This window comes from Opisthorchis viverrini (genome assembly GCF_000715545.1).
Source record: "Opisthorchis viverrini unplaced genomic scaffold opera_v5_210, whole genome shotgun sequence".
Lineage (NCBI taxonomy): Eukaryota > Metazoa > Platyhelminthes > Trematoda > Opisthorchiida > Opisthorchiidae > Opisthorchis > Opisthorchis viverrini.
The window spans coordinates 682,529-696,575 of NW_008751866.1; positions in this window are offsets into that span (position 1 = coordinate 682,529).

The window sequence follows — 14,047 nt, forward strand, 5'->3', positions numbered from 1 at the left end:
CTCGCGATGCTTGATCTCTTTCCCCTGGAGTACCGTCGCCTTTGAGGGGACCTAATTCTTACTTACGCCCTGTTTGAACAAAGCTTGGCAAACAGGTTTTTTACCGCTGACCCAGCCAAAACCCGGCGGGGACATAGTAAGAAAAATTTCAAGCTCAGGGCAAACACATTCATTAGACGAACCTTTTTTCATTTCGGGTAGTAGCTGCGTGGAATGACCTTCCTCCGACGGTTGTACACGCCCCTTCTCGAACTCAATTTAAAGCACTATTAGACATTTGTTTATGCGAATCCTCGCGCTGGCAAGCATATTGCCCCCGCTGAGAACATAAAGAGCAGTGCTACACCCTTTTTCACTAGTGCCTTTCAGGTGAACGAGAGCCACTGACCGACAAGAACAAGACCGACCCGGGAAACTTGGACAAAAGCCTCCATCCTGTGTATCAATCCGTGAATCTGTGAGTTGCTGGCAGCAACTGGGAATCAGTCAGCTGAAGATGGACGTCCATGCATTTGATGACAGTCGGGGATCGAAAATAGTAGACCATACCCAGCTTTGAGTTCTGCCCCATCTCTACAATCGTTAGTTATGCAGAACGAATAGGCGACCATAATCGATAACCTACCAGGCAAAGTCCACGGGCCTTTGATAATTTAATGAGCCAAAATTTTGAACATAGCGAACCAACCCCTGGTACTTCCATCGGCCATGAAGTTCACTTATTATCCATTCAACCTGTCATAATGGTAGTTTCCGACCTCACAGCGTTGTCTTCTGATTTACAGTCCTTCAGCATGGGGAAACTCCGGGATTACTTGATCGGCGGAAAAATCTTGAAGTTCGCGGGGTATGTTGCACGAACTGACCTGAACACTTGGGCGGTACTTCGGATATTCCGAGCGCTGCTTTTGGTTCTGTGGATTTGTAGTGTTCGACGTGGAATATGGGTGAAAACAAGACCCAGCTGATAGAGATAGAGCCAAGGGAGGCCCTCTATTTTGAAGGTTTGTGCAAATTTGTGTGGTTTACTTGTATATTCGGAGAGTGACGGATTCAATCTGGTTTATTATTTGGAGTTGTTTTTCCTTCTCTCGTTGGCGTTGACTGCATCTCTATGGCGTCTATATAAGGTGGCCAGTCTGGAACATATTTTTGGTTGTCCCGTGCGCGCCTGCTTTTCAGCGTGCTTCAGCACCAGTGATTAGGAATAAGTGGTTCCTGTCCCGTACTGATTATGCCAACGGTTTTTGGAGGCTGATGCTATTACCACAACCTCGGAAACCATTTTTCGCTAGTTCGTCACATACAAATTGAACCTGCACGATGAATACCTCATTTTCGACCGTATAGTTATACATAGCCGATGAATGGCGCTTTAGGTCTCACTGATTTGTGTCAAGTGCACTCCCGTCACATGCATGTAGAGACCATGTAAGGCGCCAGGGACTATATTTAAAAAAGCATTACACCTTACGCAAAGACGGAGAGCGACTGGAACAAACGCTTAAAAACGCTGTTATAGTACATATAAACCAAATTAAGGTTCTATTTATTATTATTGAAATCCTACGGAGCATTTCATGAACTCCTGATAGGTCACAAAAGTGAAGAATCGAAAAGTTGTGGTAATAGTGATATTCGTTTTTGAATGTTAGATTGTGGGCCTCTGACTGAGGTCGTTTGCTCCTCGAAAAAATGGTTTGATTTCTCCAGGTTGTCCAACAGGCATTTGAAAATGTGCTGTTGTGGCAACTTTCCAGAGAGCACTTTAGCTAACCTTTTAGCTCCCCACTCCCCAAAACGAAAAGTAATTCAACTTGACTATCCAGCTAGCTTGACACATTCTATGGCCTTGGTGTGGCTAGGTCAAACGCTCGCGCTTTTTAGCCCAGTATCTTTCTCCAAATTTACATTAACTGCATATGTCGGATTGCTTAGTACTCTGACAAACCAGAGCACCCCTGTTTGGTACATGGTAATAGGTTGTTTCAGTTTCTTCAAGATTAAACCACAGCTGTTATTTTCTCGACTTTTTTGGGACACTCTGAATGATAAGAACAGATGAACTGTGGTCCATCTCGAATATTTTCAGGATATTGAAGTATTTAGTGGACAGCTTAGCCCATTTTCCTCACGCGGTGATTTGTAGGGGCAGGGACACCCTTTGTGAGAATGATGAGCTTGCTGCATGGAGTTCATCAGAAGGCTTAGAAAATTAGCACTGACATGTAAATTAGCCTCTTGAGAATGGATAGGCAAGCGTTTGTTTATCGCCGTTGGGCTTTAATGCTTCGAATCTGTTCAGATAAGATGGCAACACTTTGAAATGTTGACTGGCGGGCGTAGCCAGTCAGTCAAAAAGTAATGGCTGCACTCCAGGGAAAAGAAGTTGCCATGATTTCAGAGACTTGGCCGATTCTTTGAATAGGGCCTTTCCGTAGAAGACCACTTCGAAAAAAGCACCAAGCTCCGCGAGTGACCCTTGTCGGTGAACCACTATATATGTCCATTGGGTGTATAAGATCTGGTAGATCTCGAAGTGCAAAGTCCGAGAATGCCCATGGGTGGTCTCGAACCACCGGTTTTCCGTATGCAAACGGGTGGTCTGTCGACTGTGCTACATCAGCTTCAGTGCCACCCTATTCTGGTGGCCAGGCTCCAGTGCTGAAGTTGCTACGCTTACTTTTATGGCTTGGCTTAAGATGCTTGGGGTTCGACCGTGTCAGAAAAACCAACGGAGAGCAGTTCAAAGGGACGCGGAGGGCCTAGGTGACGCAACAAATCATCCTATAATGTGGCCTGAGGGTAAGGTACGGTTTAGGGTGGTAGGATTTTACGAACATTAGGCGTTTCAGAAGTGCGCTCCTAAACTAGCCACCTTGCCAGCTTTCTATCCACTCTTTTGCATGAGTATTTTTTCGCTGTTTTGTTCTCCCACCGGTTGGTCCCACCCAAACCGTGATAGTCGTTCTCCATCGCTCTCATCTTGTTCGGTCTCCCGACAAAATAGCCCCTGGTTGATCTGATTATTACCTTTCCGAGAGTATTAGTATCGTTTGTGGTGTAACCATACGTTTCCCACCCGTGACCTACAATAATCTCTTGACATATCTTGACGTAACACGGTCTGTCAAAGCTGCTACCATGTAAGCCACACCTGGAAGTGATTCGTGCAATTTTCAGCTCGCGTGACAAGTGAATTTTTCTTCGTCTCGCAGAATCTGCACAGGGTTTCCACAAGTCACTGTTCTCTTATAATCCTTTCTGCCATCTCAGTGATATTTTGCTAAGTGCTTTCAGTATCCAAGTATCCGCTTATGGCTCCAATTTTCATCACTATACGTGGTACTCTTATAAGCGTTTTACCCATCTCTGGATCCTCAATGTTGATCTTGCCAACGCTCTCCTTATGGTATGCAACATTTATTCCTTTAAGATCTTTGCATGTCTCCCTCACGTTCCGGTTGACCTCATTGGCCCCGGTAATAGTCCCTGATGGGGTCGAGATGGCTCAGTGGTTAGAGCGCGAATTTCCCGACCGGTGGCCGAAGTGGTTAGAGCGCGGATTACTAACCTGAAGGTCCGCGGTTCGAATCCGACCTCCGCCACTCGACTTCCCCTGTCTAGGCTTGGGCAACCTGGCAGTGTCCCAGCCCTCGTGCTTCCCTCGGGTGGCATGGCAGCTAGGCACCGGAATGGGTGCTACAGCTGGACGCTTTATCTTTTTTTATCTTTTTCCCGACCGGTAGGTCCGTGGTTCCAACCCGAGCTCTGCATTTCTTCTTCTACTGTCTCGGCTTGGGCAGCCTAGCAGCACCTCAGCCGTGGTGCTTCCTCTGGGTGGCAGCTAGGCACCGAATAGGGTGTTACAGCTGAACACTTTTTTAGTCCCGGATTATCATCGTCGACCACAAGTTGCCACTAGGAAGTAATACTGTCAATACCATGCAATCGTGAGTGGAGAATGGCCTAAGAAATGGTGGAAAGGGAAAACAGGGGACTTGGCAGGACAAAACCCAGTGTCCATAGGAAAAACGACCCAGTACTAGGTGTTAAATCCTTAGGCGGCAATGGGATTAACACTTGTGTATCGTCTTGGAGTAACGTGCCCTCGGCGGACCTGTGTCAGCATTCCTTGTGTACCTCACCAACGCGGCCTAACACAAATCGACAACCAAACTTTATCAGTGCGAATGTGGAGTGACAGCATGCTCGCCACCGGACTCGGTTACTTACCATGTCCTGTGGTTTTCAACCACATGCAAGGTGAACCACATGAAAGCTGTACGGGAAGGTGGGAAGATTCCACAGCACCCGTATGGTTTTATCCGGTTTGTTTTCACTTTGCCATGTTGCGGGGCTCGAGATAGCTCAGCTCAGCCCTCATGCTTGCTTCCGTTGGTCTAGCAAGTAGGCATCAAAAGGATGATACGGCTGAACGATTCTTTGCCATGTCATGTACGGTCTTCCCCTACGAGCTTCTTTTCAGCAAGAGCCCGAAAAGGAAAACTGTGTTCTTTGGCGGACAGTGGTCAGTCGTGTCGTACATTTCCCAAAAACCTAAGCCTGTTTGCTGTTGTAACCATTCTTGGTTATCAAGTGTTCGATTACGCATCACTTCGTTGCGCACATGCTGTAAATGACTCCTATGTTATAAAGATACCGGCGATAAAATGTTGAGAATCGTTATGGGTCTTCAACTCGGAGGTCATGTCGCACAGACAATGTGAGACTGCTGCTATGGTTACCCCCAACCTTGCTCTTCAACTTCAGCAGTATTGTTTCAATAGTAGTAAATGCTGAAAAAAGTTTGCTTGGCCCGATAATTGGCGTCACCTACTGCTGTACGACTGAAGTACCAGTCTAAGTAAACCAAGAGGCAATCTTAAACTCTTAACCTTGAAGTTCCAAAGTGGCAAAAAGTGATTAAAAATTCTGAATTAAGACTGCACGCCGAAGGTGGGGGTCGCATTCCTCAACGAAGGACCACTTCTGACATCCTGTTTAGAGTAGGTTGTTCTGATTGATGGTCATCGAATAAAACATAGACAAATTACATCTAGGGAACTGGTTCGGTTGCATTCCCAGTCGGTGGTGGCTTTCAGTACTACTACTAGTTGTCGCGTGAGAACCGTTGTCCTGCCGGTGCGTTGTTCACACACAGCCGTCACGAAACGCGCAAAATGATCCCAATCCACAATGGTCGACTACCGCCAGCTGTGTGACGTCGTCGACAGGAAAGGGGTTGCCTTCGTATTCATCAAGAATCATCGACCAAACAGACATCCTAACCTCGACCCTTTTAATGCTGGACTAACATCAAGTGCCTTCCATAAATGTCATCCCCGGTGTTTGATATTCGGGAATGATGAGTTTTTGGCTGATGTGCAGCTTCAAAATCTCTCAGGCTACAGTACGGGCTCTTCTGTACGTCCAGACACGAAAAGTATAGGTACAGTGAACGACGCGTCCCCAGGATCACCATCGGTACCGCACGTCCCTGAGAGCGGATGTGTTGGTGGAGCTTACCAAACGGTTTTGCAGCATAGATCGGCGGAGTGGTTGTAAAATTGTTTACGGCAAGCACATCGCCATTGTTTGGACAGGACGAGCGAAACGAATGACCACATTTGGCCATTTAGCCATCCTATGTATTTACGCAGAGGCTCTGTGTGTTCTTAGGCTCAGTTCAGGCGTAACCAACAGGCGACCACCAACGTTATAACACCTGCTAGTAAATGGGCTGAGACTTCTTTAGGTCTTCGGCAAATGTTGTCCCGGGACCTTGTCAAGTGTAGGCTGGCACTAAGGGATTCTCAACGAGACAATTAGAATGTGAGTGCTCGGTTGTTCAGTGGAGGTTTCAGTCGAAGAATTCGTCCACCTCCAAGAGCTGCGCTGATTAGACCATGTATTGCACATGCCGAATCATCGTTACCAAGGGAGAATACTGTTTTCCGTGGTCACCTAATAATGATAATGATAATAATCCATCCGTAATATCCTTTCGGTGCATAACTACCATGTCTTTCGTAGGAAGCATGATGATTGAGATAGTCCCAGGTTGCTCAAGCCTTGATAACAGCAATCGAGATGCAGAGGTTGGGTTTAATCCAAGACGGAGACGGTGGTGTAAAGAACATTTTGGGGAACATCAGTTTAGTAGTTGTATCTTCCAACGCACTCATTGGATGAGTCTGATGCGGTGGAACCAAGCTGGCTTTCGCCCTGACCGGGTTAGCATCGATGCCGGCGTCGCTTCGCAAAAAGTGCTGGAACTGCGCTATTTCTTCCGACGACCAAAACTGGCCATTTGTTCGATACAGAAGCTGCTTTGACACGTTGATCCTCAGAAACTTTGGCAGTAACTAGCGACGCATGATATGCGTTTTTAGTTTTTGTTTCTTACAACGCGCACGTGCCTATGGTAAATGCTTTCTTGTGTTCATCATCATTGTTCACACTGCCTTCTAGTTGCTTTGTTATGGATTCGCCGGTGCTTGGGGCGAGATGGCCCAAGTGGTTAGAGCGCGAATTTACTGACCGGAAGGTCCGTGGTTCGAATCCGACCTCCGCCACTCGACTTCCTCTGTCTAGGCTTGGGCAACCTCAGCCCTCGTGCTTCCTTCGGGTGGCATGGCAGCTAGGCACTGAAAGGGTGCTACAGCTGAACGCTTCGCCGGTGCAAACCCACACGAGCTATGGTTGTGAGACAACGGCCGTCGAAGACCTGAAGACGTCTCAGTTCCGCTGCTCGATGAAGCCAAGCCTCACAGCCATACAACAACACAGCTTGTACTATAGCTTGATACACACGTCCCTTTAGATTCAGAGATATACCGCTGTGAAACCGTAGATGTCTCAAACTAGCAAACGCAACCTGAGCCCGTTAGATTCGTGTTTTGACCTCATCTATCACACTACATTCGGAACGAATACAACTTTCGAGATATGTAAAACGCTCTACACCTTCCAGCGCCTCCCTCCAGATCGTAGGTGGCGTGTTTAGCGACTACATGTCCAGGAGTATTACCTTACGCAAAGTGCACTCAAACTGACCGAATGACTTTAGGCAGTTCACCTAAAAATAGCTACGCCTTTTCGAAAAAGAGACCGGTGCCTTCTGTAAATTCTAGATCGACAAGGTCTTCGTCAGAGGCCACTTGAATACCAGGGTTTTAAAAAAGCCTCCCAGCATTCGTCTCATTATCTCATTGATGAGGGAATTGAATGAAAATGGATAGAGTGAGCACCCCCTGACGGACGCCGCTTTGTGTATGGAAGCTTTTGGAGAGCTCTCCGTATACTAAAGTCTCCGCCCGAAAGTCTGAGGATGGTAAGAGCTTATTATGTTTACAAACTTCCGGGGCATTCCTTGATGGACAAGCGTGTTAAGGAAATCCAGAAATACTAAAACTTTGGGTCGCCTGTACGTATAGCATTGCTCCAGCATCTGATGGAGTGTGAAGATTTGGCCAACCCAACCCGGGGCGAGATGGCTCAATTGAACAGAGCGCGAATTTACTGACCGGAAGGTCCGTGGTTCGAACCCGACCTCTGCCTCTCGATTTCCCCTGTCTAGACTTGGGCAACCTGGCAGTATCTCAGCCTTCGTGCTTTCTTCGGGTAGCATGGCAGTCAAGCATCGGAAGGGTGTTACAGCTGAACGACAACCCAACCTCTGCCACACAGGAATCCCGCTTGCTCGTCTCGAGTCAGCGTTTCACGAACTACCATAAGGTGACATAGCATGAGTGATTCTAAGAATCTCTTTACGGCCGTGGTCAAGCTGGTTCTTCGTCTGCGGTTGCGACACTCATTAACTTCCCCTTTTTTGAAAATGGGCAATATGACAGATCCTCCAGTTGTCCGGGGCAGTATCATTTTCCCAAATACCGACAAACATATTAGACATGCGCCTACTGGGAACTTAAATCCATCTCTGAACAATGCGGGTGAGAGGTCGTCAGAACCAGGAGCTCGGTCGCGCTTGAGAGAACATGTGCAGCTATGAACTTCTGAGGCCGAAGGGGATTCGACGTTCACTGTTGAGCTCTCTGCATGAGTTATGGTACCCAGATGAATGCAGCTGGTTGCCAGGAGAATCGTGGTTTGTAGTATTCGACCCACAGATCCGGGTGTTCTTTTTTATTAAAGATGGTCGCTCCATTCTCCTCCTTGATGGTTTCGCTCACAAGTGGTTTCCGGGGTCCGGTAGCACAGGTCTACGGAAAGAATTTTCGAGCCTTCCCGGATTTCTTGGCTTCTTCCGTTTCCTTGACCTTCCGCGTCCACCAGACTCCACGGTTGGTTTGAACGCATACTTTCACTCGTGATCTGTCGGTTCGCCGAACCAAGTATGTTCGGAACCGGTGAGGATATTTCTCCTAGACATAGGAAGTGCCACTGTTCGCTCTGATGTACTTGAGTGGGCCTAGTAGCACCGTGCCACAGGCAAAATCCGAAGAATTGTCCCAGTATGAATACACGTCAGATGGTAGAGCAGTTGGAAGTGACGCCACGAGATGATTTCTGTCAGTCTTTCAGTTATCAGGCGATTCGTCTGCATCTTACATGACCCTGGAAAGCGAAGAAGCGACTTCGGATGAGTGCGTGGTCAGAATCCACAAATGTATCCATAAACGATCGACAGCTATTTATTGATACGCGCCATCGGTAACTGATAGCAATGCGATCGATTTGAGTCCGGAGCCGGCACACTGTTGGAGGACCCGTACGGCCAGACGACTTCGGTTATTTCGGAAGCCAGTACTACATTAAAACAGCCTGAGGTCAGCATATGCTGGTTACTGTAGATGTCCCACTGAATTTGTCTGTCCCTATGTCCGTTGGGTAAAAACGCAGAATTTGAAAGCGGTTTAACCACTTGGCCCTCTAAAAGGAGAAAGCTTGGTCTTAGGAGTGCAGCCTAATGTATTGGATTATTCAGCATGCAGAGTCTTTCCAAGTCGAAGTCCAACAGAACGATGTAATCTGAAAAGCCAGGTGTTCAGGTTCGAGACTAACTGGATTCCAGAGTGCCCACTCAGTACCCCTGAAAATGATCAATCGATAATGAAGTTAAAGAACACTATTTGCAGTGGGTAAGTAGTCTTGCACACTAGATGCATTGTCGAACTCACTGATATCTTCTCCGTATACTCGAAAGAAAGCTTCCACTGATGAGTGATAGACCTTAGTAAGAATTACGGGCACCCTTCAGAAAGTTGGACTTTCCAGTGATTCAAAAGTGATCGATGGAGTTACAATACGAAAACGGACAAGACATGTAACAGGACCGCCAAATCTTAACTGACTCCCTCACGTTCGTCATGGAAAAGTATTTGATCAAAACTACCCCATTTAGGGTGAAAACCTTATTTTGCATCGTTCGCTTGTTGGAAAATCGTTACAGTGGAATGGACGCAGAATTTTGGCCGCAATGTCAATAAAACCAACCTCGTATTGATGAGCAGATCGTTTTCACCTTCTTTGAAGGCCGACAGTAACACCACTGTCCTAAACTTGTTAGTGTCGGGGAATGAACAAAGTATACCAAGAGAGTGCTGTGGTCCGTTATTTGTAGACCTCAGCTGGAAGCCCCGGAATTTTCTACATTTCGATGGTCTTATTGATCATCAGTTTAATTTACGGCTACATGTTGTTGATGTTGAACTGATTTCGAAGTCCTGAGTAGAAAATAACAAACGACTTAATCCCTTTCACTCCCTGATGACGTTCGGGGAGGAGCTATCCATTTCCACCACAGCGCAAATGCTGTCATTGCATCGACCAGTTGGTCAAACACCGGCACGAATGCTGCTGAGGCCGTGCTTCCTTTGACGCCATAGAAAGCGACAAAAAGATCTACCAAAATCACCGACGTTATGACGAAATTCCATATCTGAAACCATGTCTCAGTATGAGATTTATCGCTCCCTGCTAACAGTATGAACTTTAGCTGCAGTGTGCGAAAGTCGGCTACTTGATAAAAGAGATAAATGTGGAGTTTTTCCCCATATTTTACTGTATCGTCACTGCGCATAGCCTAACTGGCCCAGAGTGACTCCTGCATTTTTAAGTGGAGTTTTTCCCCCATATTTTACTGTATCGTCACGGCGCATAGCCTAACTGGCCCAGAGTGACTCACCGTATTTAGTTCTTGAACGTTGTTCAGTGATCATTTCCTGTATCCAATTGGTTGTCTGATTGGCATATCGCAGATTATGACATTGACACTAACCCAACATCAGTAATCAACATTCAGCGTGAGATATCAATCATGAAGCTCAATAAGTCTCCTGGCTCGGATTGTTTGAACCCCACGCTCTTCAAAGAAGGTGGTGAACAGTCTGACAACCATACTGCAGAAGATTTGGAACGAAAACATAATATAAGTACGATGGGGCTCCTCGTCCGTCATCCCAGTTTTCAAAAAGGGAGCAAGAGCTTCACGTGAAAACCATCGTGTTATCAGCCTGGTATCCGTCGCATCTAAGTCGCTCTGTGGCATTATTTTGGACAGGTTGATGGATTATCGGGAGCGACAGATTCGTGAGCAGTCAGACCCGTACTACGGGTAGTCGTGCTAAGGAGTGGTCTAGGGGGTAAAGTCGTACTGTCCTTTGCGACAGGAGTGTGAAGACAGTAAGGTGTTTCCCCCAGTTGACCAGCACGTCCATATTTATGGAAGTAGTGATGCTACCTTCCCTCGAGGAAGGACGTGTTGGAAAAGGTCGACCCTAAGATCCGCACAATCCGATCGCCCAACGGTTGACCGTGACCGCCGGCGCATTATCCAATTGTTACGAATAGAATATCGATTCTGATTGAGCGCGAGAACAAGAATGAATGGCGTAGAAAGAATAGCGCTTTACTTGTCTAAGAACAGACGTACATAAGCTGAAAATAAAGGCGAAGGCATGGTTAATACGAAACGATAATGTGAGCACAAAGAATATTCATGACACCAATACGGTCGAAATACTTTTAAAACCAAAGAGCCCGATGCTACTCAAAAGGCACCTGCTGTGCGCAGCCACATCAGGGGTGAGACAGTAATGTCTTATCCCCTGCGCCAACTCCCTGCAGCGAGCAGGTCAGACTGTTGAGTCATCGGCTCTGGATAGGGTCCCCAAAGAAAACCCTGCTGTGCGCTACCTCGTAGGTCAGACTTTTAAGTCAGAGGCTCAAGATGGGGTACCTCAACCAAAGCCCCTTCTTCAGCCTAAGCAATCGGGAAGTATCATTTACCCGCGCACTTCAGTGTCCACCGATGTCTCTCCCCAACCCCTTCCCACCACAAGCAAAGTCGCCGGGTCATTTGGCTGTCAAGTATCTGACCGAAGGGCCTTATACTCCTCTCTGCCTGCTAACAGTAAACAAAATAACATCTAAATCCACGAAATTCTTTCTATGTGGGAGCTTCTAACGTGTCGCTGAAGCACGCATACAAGACTCAAACATGGTTATGCATCTAGAAACGCCAAGAATAGACTTAGCTCTTTCACATTTCTCCCTCCGTATGTCTGGTAATCCAGAAGCGGTGACTCGTGGGATGTATGATGTGGGAGTTGCACTCAGTCCCAGAGCTGAACGCGCTTTGCTGGATTGTATCCAAGTGAACAGCCGTCTTTGCACCGTCCGGATATCCAGTTCAATCAAGCCCATTACCTCTCGAAATAAAAAGCGGCACCTGTTTGTAGTGTCGGCTTGTGACCCAGCAGACTGCAGTTCTGATGCTGAGAAGGATACCTTCTATCGAAAGTTATCCGGGCTCATTCATCAGGCGAAAAGCACTGACACTGTGATCCTTACATGGGATATGATTGCTCAAGTAGGCCGTCTTAGCTCCTTGGAATGACATTTGGGCGGTCGGTTCGGAGTAGATGCTCGCCGCACAGACTCTTTCAGTTGTGTACTGACCATGAACTGTTTCTGTTAAGTACGAACTTTCAACATAAACATTCGCATCGTGTAACCTGGCGGCCACCAACTGCGAATCAACCATGGACCCAGTTGGATCACGTAGCCATCAGCACACCAATTGATTCTGATCACACAGTGGTGCGTGCACGCCTGACAGTTCGTTTCCCTTCAGGTCCTCGCAAGTCAGCAAGAACCATGCCAATCCACTATCTTCGAAGAACGACGATAGCTCAACAGTACCGACCTGAGCTAGCCCAACAACTTTTTGCAGTGAACCAATATTGTGGTAACAGTGAGCATGTGGATGAAGCGTGGAAAAATGTGAAAGGAGTTATGTTAGCGGCGTTCACTGCTGTCTGTCCGACCTCTCCGATTCGACCACAAGACCACTGGACGTCGACGAGATCGCTATCCATGATCGATGCCAGGAAATCCATACCAGCAGGCAACTAGTACGACGGCGCACGCAAATCCTTCAAACACCAAATATTGAAGAGTCTAAGGAAAGACCGAGAGCTATGCTAGACATCGAAAGCTCGGGAGATGGAGAAGGCTTTTGCTTCGGGAAATAGTCGTGCCTTATATCAACTGATACGGTTGACTGGCCCAAGGAAAGCAACGGTCAGCGAACCGATAAGTGAAAAAGATGGCTCATTAATTTATTAGTCGTGCCTTATATCAACGGATACGGTTGACTGGCCCAAGGAAAGCAACGGTCAGCGAACCGATAAGTGAAAAAGATGGCTCATTAATTTATTCGCAAAAACGACTGGAAAGATGGGCCGAATACTTTGGAGAACAGTTCAGCTGGCCTCCTGCAACACGGCGAATGGAATGTGGGCATTGGTCGTCTTTCGGAAGAAGAAGTAGAGTACGAAATATCCGTGCTAAAACGTGAGAAGGCAACTGAACCGGGCAGTCTGTATCCAGCTTTCCCTGACGACCGACCCGACAAAACTTAATGGTGCTATATAGAAAGCGTTCAGCTGTAGCACCCTTCCGGTGCCTAACTGCCATGCCACCCGAAGGAACCACGAGGGCTGGGATACTGTCAAGTTGCCCAAACCTAGACAGGGGAAGTCGAGAGGTGGAGGTCGGATTCGAACCACGGACCTTCCGGTCAGTAAATTCGCGCTCTAACCACTTAGGCCATCTCGCCCCATTGGTGCTATATGGAACGAATAGAAGGTGCCTGCAGAACGGGGCATCTTCAAAAGAGTACGCGGACGCTGTGTGTGAACCACCGTGGCATCAGTAATTATCTGTAGTATCGGAGGTGCTCCCTGGTCTTATCCTACGAAGGTTGACTGAACACGGAGAGACAGATCCGTGAAAATCAAGCTGGGTTTCTTCCTACAAGAGGATGCATCGATCATATCTTTACCCTCCGACAAATTCTGTAGCAGCGACACTGCTTCCAGCAACCACAGCAATGATTATTTCTTAATCTGAAAGCTGCTTTTGACTCTGTAGACCGTCAGGCACTATGAAAGCGTCTGCGAAGCAAAGGTGTCTCACATAAATTCTTAACCTTCCCTTAGGCGCTGTATGCCAACTCCCAAGGCCTTGTGAATGTCAGTGGGCAGCTGTCGCCTGAGTTCACCACATTAAGTGGTGTCACACAGGGCTGTCCTCTTTCACTTTTACTCTTCAACTTCGTCATCGATGCAATTATGGAAGACTCACTACTTGCCTCTAATGCCTGTGGGGTCGAAGTGCTCCTTAGGTGTCCGCTTACAGATATCGAGTATGCAGGCTGTTGCGCACTCGAATGATTGTGCCAGAAACAGAGAACGAGGATTGCCGAATGATTGGCTTTAATCTTCTATCAATTTCAGTACATCAGCTAAAACATTAGGAAACACAATTAGCTCAACGAGTAGCGAGTAAAAAGTTAAACACAACGTCAATATATAACATTCTTCCCCGCCGGAGGGATTATTGTCAGGAGAATATAAATTAGGCTTCGCGGTTTCGAAGATTATACGGTCGAACACGCTGTTGGTCTGTGATGTACTGTAGGACATTCCCTGGAACCTCACTGGGTTGTTCTGGTGGTGCCGTTTCGCCTCCAGGAGGATCAAGCGAGTGTGATTGAGTCTCGTCTGGAGGAGCCGCT